Source organism: Molothrus ater, chromosome 7 (genome assembly GCF_012460135.2).
Source record: "Molothrus ater isolate BHLD 08-10-18 breed brown headed cowbird chromosome 7, BPBGC_Mater_1.1, whole genome shotgun sequence".
NCBI lineage: Eukaryota > Metazoa > Chordata > Aves > Passeriformes > Icteridae > Molothrus > Molothrus ater.
Window position 1 is genome coordinate 28298618 of NC_050484.2, and position 19662 is coordinate 28318279.

Below are 19662 nucleotides of genomic sequence, written 5' to 3' on the forward strand. Positions count from 1 at the left end.
ACCAGAAGCTGCTAGAAAATGTGGGCTTCCTAGAAGTGCAGAGAGAGTGACAGGAGCTGTCAGAGCCTGGAGAGCAGGAGTTATGAGAAAAGACTGAAGGTGTTGGGGATGCTTATGTTAGAGAAGGAAAGTAGAGTGATCTGTTAAAATACACTCTGCAAGCCTGAGCTAAAGTAAACAATTTAGTCTCAGTGTACATGGAAAATGGGACAAAAAGAAGGTGATTAAAATCACAGATTGAAGAACTGGAACAGGTTTCTGTATCCTCCCCATCTTGGAGACCCTGTTAGGTGTGTCAGGAGAGACCCAGGTCTTGTCACTCCTGTCTTGCCACAGAGGAGTCAAAACAAAAGTCACTCCAGCTTTTGTGATACTGTTTTGTATAAAGATGTGGGGTTTTTAAACAGATACACAATTTCCTATGTTTGTTTTTAAATCAGCCCAAACCTAAGGAAAATGGGAGGGCTGTGGTATCTGTTTCTGAATTATTTCCTGCTTTCATTGCCTGTTGCTGTTTTTCTGGCTGGCGTAAGGTCCCATCTTGCACAGCTCTGGACCTGAAGCAGATGTCCTCTTTTTCTCTGCCCTCTGCGGGAGCTGAGAGTGCTCTCTGAGTGCTTCCAGCCTGGTTACCTGCTGAGCCCTGCTCTGCTGTCCTGCTCCATAAGAGTGCAAGTGTTTTCAGACTGGTTTTGTGATGAGCAGCACAAAGAGCATGATAGAAAGCTTTGCAGTTGATGTACTGTGAATTGTACAGCTCCTGTAGACCTTTCCCTCTAAAGACTAATAAAAGGCAGAGTAAGCTGGGCTCTGCATCTCACTGTTACCAGTAATCATCGATATGGGTCTAACAGAAGTCTCTGTTTATTGTGAAATAGAAGAAATGATATTAACTTAATATTGAAATAAGCTTATGAAGATTTCATTATCTTGTTTCAGAATTGAAATAAATAAAATAAAGGTTGACGTTCTTACAAGAGTGAATTCCTTATTTAAAGTAAATTCCTTAAAGTACTTCCAAAGAGATTTGCAAAGTATTTTCTAAGTTGTTTATCTTGTATCCAAACATTTTGTACTGTTTTGGAAGACCTGAAAATCTTACTGTTTTTTTCCCCACTAAGTTCTACAATAATTCTTTATTCTTAAGTATAGCTTGCTCCATTTAATTATATTTTAATTGTATTCCAATAAATAATTGAAGTTACTGATTGCCACATGCAGAGAAACTGGGATTTCAACTTGTCATTGTGTTCTTAAGCATTGTATTCAACACTCAACATCTGCTTAATTTTAGGCTATAAATCTGCAATTGAAAACAGTTAATATGAACGAATCCCCCATTTATTATGTCTGAATTATTTCCAAGGCAATTGTTCTATTTTACAGTGTAGGGGAAGGAGTTTAATTTTCTATTACTGCCAATCTCATGCTGAGATTTCAAAGTCATGTTGGGTTCTTTCTGGTTCATCTAACATCTCCAACACAAATTCAATGAGTTAATAATTTGAAGACTGAGGATTGCAGAGGGTAGCCCTACAGGCCAAGTTTAGCATAGATGGGAAATGCACAGGTCTGGAAGAGAATTTGCCTTTGCTGGCACTGGCTGTTTCCTTGGCTGTTTTCCAGCCAAGTGGGAGCTCTCTTGTACCTTCTTCAGTGGAGTCAGGGGCTAGGGCTTGTGGAGGGCACATGTCCAATGGAATAAAAGGTCACTGTTTTACTTTGTGCTCCACCCAGACAGTAAGGTAAGCATGTCTACCCAGTTCAGGTCCAATGCCTTTTGGTTTTACTGGTCTGGCCTTTTGTGGTTCAGCCCTGCCCTCTCAGGCAGTGCATTCAGGCTGCAAGCTCAGAGCAGCCAGAAGGATGGCAGGATGGATTCCTCCTCACAGCCCCCATCTTCCCATGTCCTCTGTCCTGAAAATAGCCAAAAGGTGCTGCTGCCCAGCCACAGCTCTGCAGTGCCACCACACCTGGCTTCTCTCTTTCTTACTGGGAGAAGAGCCCCTGGAGGGCTGTTAAAACCCTCTGAGCAAAGTCAGAGGTGCCTCTGGCAGTGCTTCCTGTGTGGCCCAGGAGGGCTGACCTGGAGGCAGCTGCCTCCTATATGGGTGGTGATTCCATGCAATGGCATCACCTGAATCCTCTCAAGGCTTGGTGGCCTTTGCCAAGGATCTGAGCTTTGCTAAGGCCTTGAGAAAACCTCAGCTGTATTCTCAGGGGAGCCTCAGGCGCTACTCAGCTCCCCTGCAGGGGCTGTGGGATGCTGATTCTGGCTCTCTCACTCAAGATGGGTGCCCATCCTGTGCAGCCACTCCCTGTGTTGCTGTATTTCTGTTAGCAATGTTGTGCATAGTACCTCACTGCATTTCTAACAGAGGATTCTGCCTGGGAAGGATTCTGCTTGGATTTCTCCAAATCTGGATCAAACAGCAAAACAACCCCTGTCACCATGCATGCCACCACTGCTGGTTGTCTACCATGTCCTAGTGCCACCCAGTGGTGCTGGCAGGGTCTGGGGCCTGATCCCATCCCCTGAGTTGTCTCACGTAGAGCTGTGCTGCACACTCTGCTTTTGAGCTCTGTCCAGGCCCTCAGTCTGGGGATTAGATCAGCATTGTTCCTCCTCCTAAATGGCTTTTGCATGTTGGTTGTACCGGCATCTGCTGCCTGGAAGAAGGAGCTGAGGTGATGGAGAAAAGGCAGAAACTTGTAAACTAGGATATATCCTGCACCCATTCACTGGTGAGGGAGCTGGCGGGCACCACAGCCTGCTGTAAATGTTATGCAGAGCATCATTTTCTCCATCCTCTTCCTCAGTGGCTCTCTGAGAAGTGTTTTGTGAGTCTCTGCAGCACACCTCCCCATGCTGCTGTCCCTGGCCTTGGCCACGCTAGTGCTGGTGTGCTAGCTCTTGCATGTTCCTCATGGGCCTTTTAACCATCAGACCTGTGGCTCCACAATGCTCCAAGAGGTCCAGGCAGCAGTGACTAGCAGAATTCCTTGGAGAAGGCAGGCGTGTGCTAATGTGAGCAGTAATTCAGAGAAGCTAAAATTAGCAGACACAGAGGTTTTGTGGGAGCGTCTTGCTGGCAGCAGAGCTGGCACAGGCTGTGCTCAGCTCCCTCCTGAAGCTGTTAGCAGCCGTCAGTGGAATATGCAGCAGCTCAGCCAATCCTGAATTTTCTTTTAGGTGATCTCTTTCCTACAGTTTTTGCAGAGACTGTAAAATAGTTTTTGTCTCATTCTACTATGGGTGCTTGTGTTCCTCATCAGTAACTCCAGTATGTGCTATATCCTTTTCACTATTAGAAATTATTACAATTTGGAAGTAGCTTATGCCATCTCTTCATGGATGTCATTAGAAGCAGGAAAACAACTGCTGTGCTTTGCAGTCTGCTTTGTAATGGGCATATTGTCCAAGGTATCTCAATGTCAGTGGAAAGCTCTTCTAGACTCCCATGGAGGATGGATGAGACCTTTACCGTGTGCCAATATGAAGCAAGTAATGGGAGACACAGGAGTGGAGTTGTCTCAGCCTAGACAGGCTGATCCTTATCCTCACTGGATGCATGGAGATTTTGGGGAGGCTGCTTCAAAGTTTGGGTTCCCCAGTGCACAGCTGCGGTACGACTGAGGATATGTTTTCAGGAATATAATTTTAGCCATATCTCCAAATGAATAATAAAAAGCTGTTCTATCATGCTGTCAGTCACTGTTAAACCAAATCTGTCAGAGAAAATGCTCAAGAATATTACATTTCTACAAATTTAATGAGAATAGACAGCTGCATCAAGGAAAGAGACCTAATTAGTGTCCACAGAGAGGAGAAGGTGGTCTGAACTCAGCCCTTCTCAGAGACTGGAGATGTGCAGGTATCCCTAGATCATGTAAGAGGCACATTTGTTATTAACCATTAGAGAATCAATGTGCAAATCACTACCAAGGGTTTGGCAGTTCCCATGCTCATAAAAGCCCATGCTAGTTTATGGTATGAGAAAATTTGATCAGATTGAAATAGAACAATGACCAGTTCATGGTAACACGTGGGATTGAGCAGGCTGATGTTCTTATAGTGTGGAAAGTATGGCTTGGGACTGGCAAGATTTGTCTCAGAGGTTGGGATGCTCAGTTCCTGCTGTTTGCAAAGGGAGTTGGTATCCAAGTTGGGTAGACAGTTGTAAATCTCATCAATGGTTTCTTCTTATTTTCCACAAGGTGTTCCTAACCAAGTCTGTGGTGTTTTATGCCTTCCTTGTGGATCCTGGCACTGCTTCAGAGTTCCCTGTGGATCCTGCAGCACTGTGTGCAGCAAAACATAATTGTAACTCTATGGTGTGTGACTCCTGGGCTACTTAGATTAAGATAAGAAAAAAAAAAGAGAAAAAGAAATTCTTTAATGCAAAGTAAAAGCAGATATAAGAGAAATAATTCTAGACTCTCTCCTTTACCCCTAAGAAAAGGCAGCAAAGTGTAATTCAGACATGCTTTTGGCTTGGCAAACGTTGTCTGGTCAGCAACGTGTGCCACCGTGTATTTTTCTACTATTAACAGCAGAGGATTGGTTTCCCTGACTGTGTACACAGGGCTTTATTTTATGTCTAACTTTAAAGAGAAACCTTAGTCTCTAGAGAATTTTCCAGTGATGTAATATTTTAGAAAGATTCTTTGTGGTACTTCACCAACAAGGCAAAGCACCAAAACAGCTTTCCCTTGTCCTGCAACTGTTTTCAGGGAAATCTTCCACCTCTTAAACATGCCCACACTACTGTGCAAACATGAGAAAGTAGGAACCTGCTGTAAGCTTGATGCTGTATTTACAAGGGACATCTTTGATGAATGGTCCTTTTGGTTAAAGTTAGTGAATAGAAATTGTAATAGAGCATGGGCTTTGTAGAATAATTGCATCTCTCTCCAAAAATCATAGCAGCAGTTCATCTCCAGCCAGATCAGTCTGCTTTCAAATGCCTTTCCTATCCTTTTCCCCTGTTTCACATGGGATTGCAAGAAGAATTGACAGTCTCTAATATTAGTGCTGTATTATTAGAAAACTTTCACTTGAAGGATAAGTTAAACTTTATAGTTTGTTTATTTATTTGAGGGTATGACAAACCAGATGCTTGTGCTATGGATGTTGTCATTGAGGATTGAATAAATACTACTTTTTGAAGTTTAGTTTGAAAGAATTAGTAATTAAAAGTTATTTTTGCTTGGTAAACCATATTAAACAGATATTAAACCATATTAACTGATATTTTACATCTTGAAGATAGAAAACCCTAAGTGGTTTTATTATAGATATGCTGCATATCTATATGTAGATAAGCAGAAGTACACATCCCTTTAACACTGTGCATTGATTAGACCTCTAATTTCTGGGAAGCAGGGTCTTAAAGCTGCCTTTCCCAATCCTGAATTGGGAGCACTCTGTAGGAAATTTGCCATGTACTGTGCTGCTGCCTGACCTTAGAAAATGCACTTGGAAAACCTGTCTCATTATGAAATGTACCATTTCACCATGCAGTAATTCAAGGGAGTGGAAGGAGAATTTAAGGGAGAACAGTAATTGCAAAGGTATCTGATTAACTAATGGGTGATCTTGCACATAGGAAGCATGGCTTGTTAATAAACTGTTAGTCTAAGAATGATTCAAGTAGGCAATATGTTCCTTTTTCCTTAAGATCTCTTTTTTTCTTTTGTTCTAAAGACAGAACTAAACTCTTACAACACTGATTAATGACATCCAATTTTGTGGTTATGTCCCCTTATTTCTCCATTCGTCTCTTTCTACAACATTTGTAATTTAGTTCAGAAACTGCATCTGGAGAAGCAAACATTTCTGGGATCACAGATCAGTTAAGATTTTGCTCCCCACTGGAGATTTGTGGGTAGGAGCTGCAATTCCATTCCAAAATCTAATTAAAAATCAGGTACATAGGAAAATAGTGAAAAATCTTACCCATAAGAAGAATGTCTGGGAGCTCTGCTTTTTAATGAACTGTTAGGCTAGGAATCAAATACACAAGCAGTATGTGCAGGGTTTTTAGGGTTTTGTTCTTCTCTCTTCACAAGGCAAACCTCAACTGTTACATCATTCCTCACTTACCAGGCTTACTGGAAATCTCAGTTTCTCTTCACTTTCCAGAACAGCCACCCTAATGATTTTGCAGTGTCGGATCGTAAAATGTAGGTGACATGGAAATAAGGTCAGCTAAAAGGATTTCCTGGGATTTTCATTTGGGAATGAATTCTGTAGGACACTTCACCACAGTAGTTTTAGGGACTGTTAAATTGTATCTGTGTGTATTAGCATCAGCAGCACTTACCCGATGACTTGTTGGGCACTACTAATTATAGAAAGAAGGCATAAATTTTAGTTAGGTAAAATCCACTCTATACCTTTGAGAAAGAGGCCATCTGAGAATTCACCTGCTCTAACTTGGACACTAGATTTAGAAATATTCATCTTAGCAGATAAGATGCTAGTTGTCCTCATTATATATTTTTTATATTCCCGGGGGCACTTAGGAAATTAAACCAGAAATGTTTGAATAATGTACAGAACTTTGAGCAACATAAATCAAATGAAGGTATTGGATACAATACCAATGCAAGTCTGTCTTGATCTCCCTTTCTGGGCTTTTGAAATTGGTGACAAGATAGTATTTCCAGAAGCTGAAGTCCATTTTGTCAATACTGTGTTCACATTGCTCTTTTAGAGGCAACTGACTTTGAATTGTTTTTCACATCACATAGGTTCAAATATTGGTCAAGTTCTGAAAGCTAATGATAAACTATTTTAGGTAGATAGGGCAGAGAGAAGATCAAAGAAATCATTATCACCAGATGATGTAACAGGATTTTTGGGGTGGATTTTAAGGTATTTGGAAGGAAATTAATATATGAGATAATTTTATGAGTTAGTCTCAATTGATTTATCGAACCATTAGTTCTTCCTACCTTTGATGTGTGGCTCCTGTGAAAATTACAGGATTCCCCTGTTGGTTCTTCCAGGCTACAGCTGACTTCAACAGAATCTGAATGAACTTGAAATATATGTCTGCTCTGCAAACACAATCAGGCAACAAATGAATCTCAAGACAACAGACTAGAGAGGATTTCTAGGCAGCCATTACCAAGCTCTCAGACTTTTCCATAAGTCTCGTACATCTTAAGACAGAATAAAGATTTTTATTCACTGTGTAAGTTGCCAGGGGCATAAGAAGGAAACCATCAAGGTGGAAACATGCATTCACCATGTCAGCTCTTAGTCCCAAATGAAAGGAGGATATCAATACTTTTTCAGGCTAACACATTAATTTACTACAATAGATTGGAAACTGATGCAAGAGGTCAACCAAAGCAGTAAAAGGCCTGCCTGGCCTGCAGGCTTCTACTTACTGTGTCCTTTTGCTAATTCTTGTTTAAGTCCTGTGATCTTCCTACAGAAAAGCAGTCAAGTGTGATCATGTGTCCATCCATATCCAGCAAGTGCAAACATGTGCTTCATGCACCATCTTAATTGCTTAATCAAGCTCCTTCTATTGTGAGGCACAACCATACAGAAACCAGATGGAAGATATTTTTATCAGGCGGGCCATAGGACTAAAGAAACATGGTCACTGAACATTGCTGTCCTTAAAAACCCCAGGGCTGGGATACCGCTGCATCCATGCATCCTCCCCACAATGTGATAATTCAGGCAGCAGCCACTCTCATAAACCCAGACTCAATCTTACCTCCCTTTCAGATACCAACAACCTGGGCTTGATTAAGGGACATAAGCACACATTGACAATTATTTTAGAGGAGTTTATATAAAAGAAGGTTGAGACAGTTATTTTACATTTGGAATTTTGGTTAGTTTGGTTGGTTTTTTTTTGGATTCATTAGTTTTGTGGATGATTTTAGCAGTTTGCATAGCATAACCCCCATAAGAGACTAGTGTAGTATTCTTTTTTGTTTTCAAGTGGTAGGAAAAAGTCTGAGTGTATTTGAGCTGTTTTCTCTGCTGTTTGTCAAGCCTGTTATAGCAACAGAGGTTTTAACTTGTTCTCCTTATTTTTATGTTATAAAGCACTTAAAATTATGCATTAAGCTAATGCTCTGGTAGGTTCTACATCAAATCACCAGTAATTGTGCTTTTGCAGTCTTTTCCACTAGAGGCTTTGAGTACTAGTTTGATTATGCTGTGATCACTGCTTTTACTCCACACAATACAAGAGGAGCAAAATCCTTGATTATAATTGCAGGCATGTTTATTTAGCCAGGCACTTGCCCAGTCCTAATTGACAACCTGAATTGTACAGCATGGTCATCAAAATGGGCAAGAGCTTTTGTGAATAACTCATGGCTTTGACAAACATTGTATCTGCAGGTTTGGTGGCAAAATTGGTGGCAGCAGTGAAATATTTAAGAATTCTGGTATTTCAGCTGCCAGAACTGGGTTTTCAGTTAGCATCCCAATAAGATGGAGAATGCAAGTTCATGTTCTAGTCTCATGGTTTCTTCCACTGGCTGCAGACTCAACAAGACAAATGTACATTAGTCTATATTGTCAGGGCTATCTTTGCAAGCAGATGGGCTAGAAATCTAATTAAAAAACCCAGAAGCTTTGATTCTGGCAAAAAAATAGAAAAGTCTGTAGGACAACTCTAAATCCTCTGAATTAAATGGATGTTCTATGTCAATGCCATTCTATTGTCACACTTATAAATAAAATATGAAGGGGTCTACTTTCACATAGACCCATAAATGGGCTCATTTGTGAGTTTAATAAAGCATGTGTATTCAGTAAAATTAGATAAGCATATGTAGAGAGCAATAAATGATTCCTATATAAAATCAGCACATGTAACAGAGAATATATCCCAGCCTGGATAAATAAGCACATGCTTAGATTATTAACTGATCTCTCTTAAGCTTTTTAAAATTAACTCTGAGGTGGCCACAACTATTCGTAATTTTTCTGCAATTATGGATCTTCCCTGTGTCTGAAGATGTGGTAGATACAATATATTCAATGGAAGAATGCAGTGGCTTCAACAAAGAGAAGTGTGGTATCATGCACAAGAAGGGGATGAATAACCCAACGAGGTTCACCTGACTCAGTCTCATCCCTTGGACTACAGTGCTCCAGCCAAGTGTAAAAAAAATATGCATAACTTGTGAAGCTGTAATTGCAAGGAAAATAGCTACATGTATTTGTGTTATCTCAGTATCAGGGACTCACATGCCACAGGCTTTTCTTAAACTGGGGATGTGTCCAGTGTGAGGCACTGAGGTTTGCAGAGCAGCTCTGAAATGGATTCTGTTGATCCTTGCAGTTGTTTCTGGCAGAGTGGGGAAGGGGTAGCTATGGTTGTTCAACTTGCTACAGAAACCCACCACATTGGGCCCATTTCTGCACAGGATGTAATACTGGCATTAGTTTAACTCACAGGTAGGAAACCCATTAGTCTGGTGGAATAGATGTGGCCTGATGTGTGTTTCATGTGCCTATTCCAGGCCAAATGAGTGGCTCAGTATTAGGCCAATATCCTTAGGTGCAGTATTTCAAGAATCTGCTCTCTCTGATTTTCATTACTGTGGGCTTGCTGACATCTACAATAAATTGTAAGTTCTCTGACTAGCAGATTCCTATCATTACTGACCTGGCATATGTTAATTTGTCAATATAATTTTCAGGTCTGTCAGCAGGAAAAGCACCACCTAGGGTATGTAGTTCCTGAGATGAATAGGTTGATGATCATTCACATGTGGCACTTGTAGATGGATTTGCCAGTGAAGTTTTATTGTGCTTTTGATAGAGAAGCAATATAGCTAATAAGGAAAAGGGAGCAGGCAGTTGAAACTGGGCAATTACTTTTCAGAACATTTATTTGAACCTGCTTTAGCTGATAAAAGAGTTCCTCTGTTTTTTCCAGTTATTGCTGACTGATAGGCAGAGATACTGATGGAGAACTGAAATTATTTGCAACGTGCTGAAAGTTCAGGATTGTAAGGGAAGCAACATTAAAACTGCATTGCCGTGACAGCAATGTGTGAGTTCCCATCAGTGTGGGACAGTGCCTGGCATGATGGATGCTAAACCTGAGGAGACACACTGGCACCTGAGGAGACACACTGGCACCTGAGGAGCTCAGTCTCCTGCAAAGATGAGAGTATCTGAGGCTGGAGAAATACCTCAAGTGATCTTGGGAAGACACTCAGAGAATGGTAGCTCAGAGAGTGACTCACCTGGGGTTTATTGACTCACCTCACATTTATTGCCAGGGTTTTGACTGTTGGATTCATTTTTGCTTTCCAGAAGCTTTTTAGATTCAGCTTTCTCACTCTGGGTGTAAACAGTGTCTTTTGGTCTTCTACTGCCTTTGAAATACTGAGTTATCAACCTCTTTGTGCTCAGTCAGCTCCAGTGATTTTGATCTCCCCCACATTTATGTCTCCACACATAAAAAGGGATGATACCTCACATCCATGGCTTCATTGGCATGGCTTTGCCCCTCTTGCTAGACACAGTGAGAGAGCCTGGCCTTTCTAGGAGGCAGATTCAGAATAAATTGGATGTGAGCTAGAGGTTTTGGAGCTGGGTTGGAAATAACTCATCAGTTTCCCCTGTCTCCTGAGGACTCTGTAAAAAGGACTTTTTCCACTCTCAATGCCATCGTGGTAGTTTTTTGAAAGAATGAGTAAAGTCTGCTGTTTGAATGAATACACAAAAATTGATTTTACAAGTGTATCTTAAAGCATAGATTGATTTTGTAGCTTCAGAGCAAGTCCTTCTGGATGTAATACAACAGGCAGTGTTCACCCAGCCTGGCATGGCAGGAAGCATCTATCTGATAAGTGAACTATTTTAGGTAAATCATTGTGCCTACAAAAACCTGCTTTGTTTGTGTATGGGTGGAGCTCAAAAAGAAAAAAAAAAAAACGAGTACCACTCATTTATTAGTCATGGTCAGTCCTCAGTGTCCAGCCCAGGGAAAAAAAGAAGCATCAGCTTTTTAACTGTGCAACTCTAAAGAGAATTGAAATTCTTGTAGAGTATCTAAGCACACCCATGGACCATGGACCCATGTTTCTTGGTTTCAACCATGCCTCCTGACAGATGCACTGGAATCCAGTGTTTCCCCTTATGTCTGTGGATTCTGGAAAAAAATCCTATATGTCTTAAGGAGTAGTTATGCCATTTTTGCTTAGAAGACATTGAGTGCAAAGCAAATCTCATGCTAATTGCAAATGCTCATGCTCATGCAAATCTCATGCTGCAAAACTCTGCACTGCAAATGGGCAGAAGCTAAGATAGTTGTGGAAGAATCTGCTATTTTGAAGTGCAAGTTTTTAAGTGAGGAAAAATCTAAAATATTTAGAAATTTCCTAGAAACATACCTCTAAAATGTTATGTCAGTCAAAATATTTTGATAAAATTCAAAGTTTTTTGATAAAATTCAAAGTAGACTGATCAAAAAAAGGGAAAAAATGACAAAGAAATCATCTTAAAGGGTAAACCAGAATATTTTGCTCTTATAAAAGCCTTTTTTCAGTTTTAAATTCAGTAATACTTTCATGAGAACCTGCACTCATCATGAAATGTCTTACTTTGAATTGACGTGTAGCATCTCATCTTCTCTCCGTAGCTCCTTATTTTAATTACAGTTCCTCAGTAAATGGGTGTGCATTGCTCTCCTTCCCTGCCAGGAGCAGGGTATGGGAACTGACGAGTGCTTACTGCAGGAGATGTCAGTGCTGTGTAGAAAAAGTGATTTTACCATCTTTGAAGAGGTTTTTTTCCTCTTGTCACCTCTGAGCTCAGTCAAGCTCTGGATCAAACGTGCAAGTCGCAGAGTAGTCAAACCTGCCTGCATCAGGAAGGAATTTGGCACGGTGTCTGCCTGTGGACATTATTGGATTTTACCAGGTGCTGCTGTTGACTGTCTAGACCTACATTAATCATTCTTTGCATGAGCTGAACATGTTTGCAGGCTTCTCTGTGCTGTAAAGGTCTTTCCCCTGTGGGTTTCTCTGCCTCCCACAACGTGTTTCAAGGAAATGTATGTATTTGCAATCTGGAGGCTTTCCACTCTGAGGTGACTGTTTTATGGCACTGACTGGAATTCCTGGAGCTGTTCACCCTGCACCATTCACTCACTTGTTAAGTCACTGATGTTGAAAACTGATAAATTAGGATGCCGTGTCTGAGAGCCCGAGCACTCGTTGCCCAGATGAAGTATCCCTTTCCTCATGTGAAAATCTGGCAGTGCTGACCATAGACTAAACTTGCCCATGACAACATGTGAAACAACCTTCATGGTCTCCTTGCTTGAACTGTGAAAAAAACTCATAGTACAGGCAGAAAGATCCATTTATTTTCTGAATCTTAGGAGTTTATATATATGTTTCTTATACATCTATTTCTCCTCTGGAATCCAATGGATTTTAATCTTCAAACTTGCTTCCAATAGCCTCTGCTCATCCAAACCTTTTCAAGAATGGTGTGTTTCTATTTCAACACAACCCTAATATTTATTTTTTCTAGCAAATTTCAATAACATATAATTTTCATTTGGTAAGGCATTTTTGTTTTGTTTCTGCTAAATCATCTCAAATGCAAGACTTTAAATGCTCAAGAGAGAGTTGAATGGTACTTACTGTTCAAATATTTCTTTGTTGTAGTAACAAATTTTTAAATGTAGCCCTGCTTTACCAAAAAAACAAAGCCCTGATTAATTTCATATTTATCTCGGCAGCTGTTTCAAGGAAGACCTGCCAGATATTGATCCAATATAGTAGATGTGCAGCAACAAAAGGGGAAGAGGGTAAATGGGTTTAGATGAAGGCATCATTTACCAGCAGAAACTTAACAGGAATGTGAAAAATTATAGCATTTGTCCTCCAGACTTGGCTTTAACAGCTGCGATCATTTTTTGGACACAGCTGTGTTTTATATCTTTGCCATTTGAATGAAGACAGGAAGCTTCTCAAATAGTGTTTATTTGCTCAATTAAATAGGAGGCCAAATGCTTGCAGAGCTTTGGGTCCCAGTTCTGGTCTGGGTTGTAACAATGCAGATCAGGATTTTTACCTGGGTAGAAGAGAGCTCAACACAGCCCTGCTGAACCCTGACAGAGATGCCAGTGGGATCTGAACCTCTCAGAACGACCCCCCAGGCCCTCATGGAATCATGGTTACATATTGGAAAAAGCTTTTCTTACACCTAGCTGGTGTCTGTTCTTCCTACCTTACATCATTTTACAACAGAATTGCTTGGAATTTTCTTAGATGTAAAAATTGAATATCAAAATGAGTTACTTGCTTGAGAGTATCAGGAGGACCCATCTGGCACCAGTTAGCTCCTGCTGCAGTTTATGGGATTTTTCTGCCTTTCTGTTCCCTTCCCGTTGTCTTGGGGCCAGAGGCAGGGGTTGAACGTGGATGTTGTGCAGCCCACACATCTGCATTCTTGTGCCATTCACAGACACACCTCATGTCCCTCAAGAGCAGTGGCTGGAAACCAGAGACAGGAGGTTTGTCTTTGCCTGGACCTCACTGGCTCCAAGTCTTTTTATAACATGTCACTGAAATTTCTCAAGATCACTGCTTTATGCCCATCTCCAGCCACTGTGAAACTGGCTTTGATTTTTTATCTCTCTCTTTTTAAAAAAGAAAAGTGACAATGAGCAATTCCTTTCCAGTGCTGAAAGAGAATAAACAAATTTAGGTCACAGTAAGGAAGAAAGGATTAATTGGAAGTGGAGTCTGGGTGGCTGTTTCTTCTCTAATTGCAAAAAACCATTGTGAAACCAAGTTCAAAAATGTAAGAAGGAAAATCTAGGATGATGATTGTCCTCCTACAGTCCTTTAGGTAGCTGAAGTTCTCTGGTGGGAGCTTGCTGTGAATTGCATGCAGAGTGATGGTGCTCTTGGGTTGTGCATCACTAAGTTCCTCCCCTGGTGTCTGATATAGCAGCACAGAAGGGAGATGTGAGGATTAGGAGTCACGAGTGTCCCAGGATCTTTGAAAAGATAGTCTGTCTCATGCTGCTGAGCAGCCACTGTCACTGGGGATGTGGGTGACAGCTCAGAATGACAGCACAGGAGCACATTTCTTAATTGGGATAATAAGCAAGGTACCATTTGCTGAGAAGTATTAAGTAGAGCAAAGGATTTTAATAAATAATGCTAGTTCAGGAGTTTAAAAAAATTGCTTTATCTGGTCCTTTAAATGTACTGAAAAGTAAATTATGAATACAGGTACTGACTGTTTCTATTGACAAGGTGAAGTTCAGGCTCAACGTGGTGATGTGAAACCAAAGAATGAAAGTCTGTAAGTGATGCTGATTATAAGCCTCTCTGTCTGGTTTTATTTCCAAGCTGAGTAAATAAACCACACACAAAGTGAATAAAAATTTGCAATTAATCAAAAATATTAACACATAAATCACTGAAGTGATCCTTGGTGCATTTTGATATGGAAGCTAGGCAGCAGAGTTAGTAAGTTCTCATATGAAATGAGGCCTTTGGGATAACAGTTTGTGCTTGGAAGCTTTTACATACCTGCTTTTCTCCTCTCCCTCCCCCTTTTCCACCCTCAGCTTGGGAACCAATTGGCTGACTACAGCCACATTTATCAAAGGAAGGGTGATCTCAAAAATAATTAATTTCCTGCAGATTTTGCTCCCATGTATTGATGCCTGAAGAGCTACTTGTTATTCTGACAGTGTCTCCTGACAAGGTTATGCTGACCTGCCTTAAAAGAGACCTTGCTCTCCCTGTTAACAAATCATATTTAGAATGAGATGCTGGACATGTCAGATCTGGGCTTTTAGTGGTCCAACAGGAATGCTAAATGTGCTGCTTCATCATTAACTCATGACTGCAAAATGGGAATGGAGATATTATGTTATTTCAGCTAATCAAGTGCTGAAGCTTCCAAACACCAGAAGCTTGGGCCAAACCATAAGGATGAAAAATACACATAATCAATAGGTATCTGGAAGATTAATCAGAAAGCATGAAGTCCTTAAATTCATTTGGTACCCAGCAACCCAGCTCTTGCCAAAGAAAATACAATTTAGAGCGTGCCTGAATTAAAGAGGAAATTTGAGAAAATAACCTTATGAAAGTACCCTAGAAACCAAAATAGAGGCATTTATTTTTACAAAATTATCACATCTGCTTCTGAGTTTCAATTGTGTCCTTTTTTTTTTTTAATCCAGATCATAAGTATTATTTTCACAAATATTCTTGGGTATTTTTATTAGACTTAGAAGATGGTCTTTGCTTAAAAGCAGTGGAGCAACTGAAATGACTTATCAACTATCAAACAATTTCTGCTCACCATTGCAAATCTAGTCCAGATGAGCACAGCCAAAAGGCTGATGGATTGTCCAAATACCTTGATTTGAGTGTTTTTTCCAGTTTCTGGTCAAATATCAATACCGGAAAAAATTAAGCAGCACAATCAACATTAATTGCCATACTAAAGTGGTTACTTGTGTGTAATAGATATGTGTATTGATGTATCATCTTGGGAGCCAGGAATAAGGCATGTCTTGCTTGGGAAATATGGAGGAAGCTTGATTGCTACTGATGCTTTTCCCGATCAATTGCTAAATTGGGAAGGGTTGGAGTTGTTGCTTTTAAGCAATAAAGTTAATAAGCATGGCTGGTCCATTCAAAAGGAGCCTCACATCATTTCCTCAATCTATGCTGAGGTAACTGAAGAAAAATGACTGACTGTCAGAAATGACAGATTGTCCCAGATTGCCTCACCAGAGTTTATCAGAGCTTCATTATGTCTAGGCCAATTTTTTAGGATGCTGTCAATAGCTGGAAATATTTGGATAATGCAACCTTTTTTTTTTTTTTTTAAATAAATTGCCCCACAATTATGTTAGCCTTTTGTGCTTTCACATCCATGTTCAGTTTTGGTTTTGCAGACCATTATTACTCATTATTTTTAATTCCCTGGATTTGCATTTATGGTTTCCTGAAAAGTAATTTATTGGAATTTATTCCAGGTAGCTGAAGACTGTAGTATGAATATATTCAGCTGAAGACCTTCAGCAAGGCAGGCTCCTTAAACAAGCACAGCATGGCAGATGGTCCCTGTCCTGAAGAGGTTACACTCTAAATAGTTTTCTTATCTCACTCTTCTTTCTTTGAGATATTAGTACCTGATTAGAATCTGGCTACCTGTTTGTGCAGGGTAAGTGCTCTCTAAGGCACCCTCTCTGCAGCAAGCTCTGCAACTGAAAGTAGAAATGATGAGCAGGCAGCTTTCTGTCTTGCAACAGTTTAAACACCATTAAATAATAGTTAAATACTTTGAGTATTGCGTCCAGTTCTGGGCCCCTCAGTTCAGGAGGGACGTTGAGATGCTTGAGCGTGTCCAAAGGAGAGCAACGAGGCTGGTGAGGGGCTGGGAACACAAACCCTGTGAGGAACGACTGAGGGAGCTGGGGTTGTTCAGCCTGGAGAAAAGGAGACTCAGAGGTGACCTTATCACCCTCTTCAACTTCCTGAAGGGTAGCTGTGGTGAGCTGGGGGTCGGTCTCTTTCTCCGGGCAACAACAGACAGAACAAGAGGACACAGTCTCAAGCTGCGCCAAGGGAGATACAGGCTGGAATTAAGGAGGAAGTTTTTCACAGAAAGAGTGGTCAAATACTGGAATCATCTACCCAGGGAGGTGGTGGAGTCACCATCCCTTGATGTGTTTAAAAAAAGACTGGATGTGGCACTTGGTGCCATGATCTAGTTGAGGTGTTAGAACAGGGTTGGACTCGATGATCTTAAAGGTCTCTTCCAACCTAGAAATTCTGTGAGTCAGGTGCTAATTTTCTGCAGAAAATCAGAGCAATGTGGAGTTATCACTGTGCTGGGAGAATCAAATTGTGTAGATGAGACTAAAGACCCACAGATCTTGTAGTTGGTACCATTTATCACATTAAAGAAAAAAATTGCAAGTACAGTTATTTCTTCAAGAATGTCACCAACACTCTTGAAATAGAGTTGGATTTTCTCAAAATTATAAATACTGCCCATTTGTATGATTCCTGCACTACAATTGAAAACGGACATCCACCTTTGCACTTTTATATTTCATACAGGAGTTTACATGCCTGTGTGATGAATGAAGTAGGGAAATTGTCTTTCTAATAAAGAGCATTGTTTGGAATTTTGTATTATTGGTGTAAGAGTGATCACATGTTGATGTGTTTTGAACTTAAGTATTCTGTGATTATTCTTCTTCCTTTCCTCCCTTTCCATCCCTCTTTCCCATCAGTTTCATACTTGAAAATGTACTAAGCTTGTTGGAAATTTGGTCTAGTTACAAGGATTGTGGATAGAGCTGGTAGTGAATAACTGCTTGTTCCAGGGAAAGAATCAGAAAGCATTCCCAGCCTGGGAATAGTCCTCAGGATCAGTGACCATGACTGTGTCCACCAGAAAAATCTGGGGAATCATTGCCATTTCTTCTTCTACTGAAAACCTGCTGTGAAGTCTCCAGAGGCAGTACAGTGGGAGTTTGGGGTGTTTTGGAGCATTTTTTTACACACACACGCTTAGGCATCATGTGCTGATGGGAGTGGGTGGCAGTACTGCCTGCTCCCTGCACTGCTTCTCTGCACCTCACAGGCCTGGAGAGGCTGCAAACCTTCAGCAGACAGACTCCAGCCTGTATTGACATTTCTTGGTTCCCTACCTGGAATATCTGTTTTAATGCAGGCTAAACTTCTAGTCATGGTGGTATATAATCAAGGGTGCCAAGGTATCACTGCCTTAGCTCTACAGCTAAGTTGCATCTGTTTGTGTCTAAGACTTCAGGTTCATAAACAGAAGATTTCAGTCTTCTAGGACATTCCTGTTCTGCTTACTGAAACAGGTTTTATCAATAAGTATTAACTTACTGTTTTACATCAAATTAGGTAAGTTGGCAGGTTGGCAGTGGTGAGGGGAGTTGAAATGAAGCTGATATTCTCTGTGCCTTGCTGTGGTTGCAATGGATGGTGGTGGTGTATTTATTTATTTATATCAGAAAAGACAGATGACACTTAGCTGTTACTTGTCCTCTCTTGGGGCTCTCCACGTGTCTGTATGGCTCCTGCATCTCTTTGTCAAGTGTTTGAAGAAATCCTTGGAAAGTGTGTTCAGGATAACAGGGATCAGTGATTTGGCAGAAGTTCCTGAAGTATCCTCTAAAGCTTTGCAAGGAAAAAAGGAAAAATAACACAAAACACAAACCCCTTTCTATTCATTGCTTTCTGATTTGCTTCCTTGTCTCAACACTTGTTCCAAAAGGCAAGAGGTGGTAGCACCCCCAACAAAGCTTCTTTTACAGCCTTTTCTTTGGCATTAGTTATGAAAGGATCAGATGTCTGACCTTTCAGCAGTAGGTAAAAGGAGAATAAAAATATCTGTATTCCTGACAGTGTTTGGAAGTGCCTGGTCTCCCTTGTTTTCCTTTGCACTGGCTGTTGTATGCAGTGTGCTCTGGATGTGCCAGTAATATTAAGGCAGAGGACCAAGCTTGCTGTCTCTGAGTGCTCCTGTCTGGCACTATGTTGAGACTGTTCAAGTTAGCAAACTCTCCAAATACATCCATCCAGTGTGCCTCCTTTGAAGTATATTCCTGTCCTTGTTCCAGCCCAGAAATCTAGTTATAAGCTTTATAGTACTGTTTTTCACTGAATATGTAGGAGATGGATCTTATTATCATCTTGTTTTAAGATGTTAAAGAGGTAGAATGCAGTGAAAATCCTCCTGTGTGTTTGTGCACTGGGAATATTTCTTTGGAGTCTTAACAGTTTTACAATTTCTATATTATACCCGAACCACTTTTTCTGAGGATTAATACTACTGTGTCCCTTGAAAAGTTATGCTAAAAGCTGCACAGACTTGACTTGACATGTCCTTTTATTCTGTCTCCTCTCTCCTTGTGAGGAAAAAGAAGAGATGTGTTTGCAAGGGAATGCTGTGGTGTTGTTGGGCCCCATGCATTGCCAGTGACCAGGCCAGATAGCTGCCTTGGACTTCTGAGAAGGGAAGAGCACGGGCTGGGGGAAAAGTCTGACTGCAGATTGAAAAAGGTCCTACAGCATTTGGAAGATCAGTCGAGAGGAAAAAGGACCCCAATGATAACAGTGCACATGCTGAGTCACAAGGACCTTCCTGACAAGGAGTAATTGCAAGGCATTTTTCTGGACATGACACTTTTCTGGAAGTTCAACTTTTTAAAGGGCCTCTAAAAATGAAGGCACCCAAATTTAAAAGTGTTGTAATGCTAAGGCACAGGACCCTGCTTGTTGACTTTGGCTGGGTTGAAAGCAGAATCCATTGTATGTACGCATAAAGAGCTTCTACACAGATGTGTTTGATTCTGTTACCAATTGTGTGAAAGTATGTATGCTTTTTAGTGAATATTTGAATTACACGTGTTTGGAAAATTAGAGATTAAACTGTAATCTAGACACTTGCATTTCATGTAAATTACATTATAGCCCATTTAATATGACCTTTCTTATAGCCTTTACACTGTACTATCTCTTGTCTTTTATGTTAATCATTCCTTGCTTTGCTCTGAAGCACCAAATACCAGCAACAAAAGCTAAGTGTCACTGTGGCTGCCCACAATATTAATTATCATGATGTGCTTTTAT

The 19662-nt window shown here is 40.6% G+C and overlaps 1 protein-coding gene across 8 annotated transcripts in view; it reads left to right on the forward strand.

Moving 5' to 3' along the window:
- Positions 1-19662, forward strand: part of KALRN (kalirin RhoGEF kinase) — a 465026-nt gene that overhangs the window by 168458 nt on the left and 276906 nt on the right. The gene's annotated exons all lie outside the window — the stretch shown is intronic.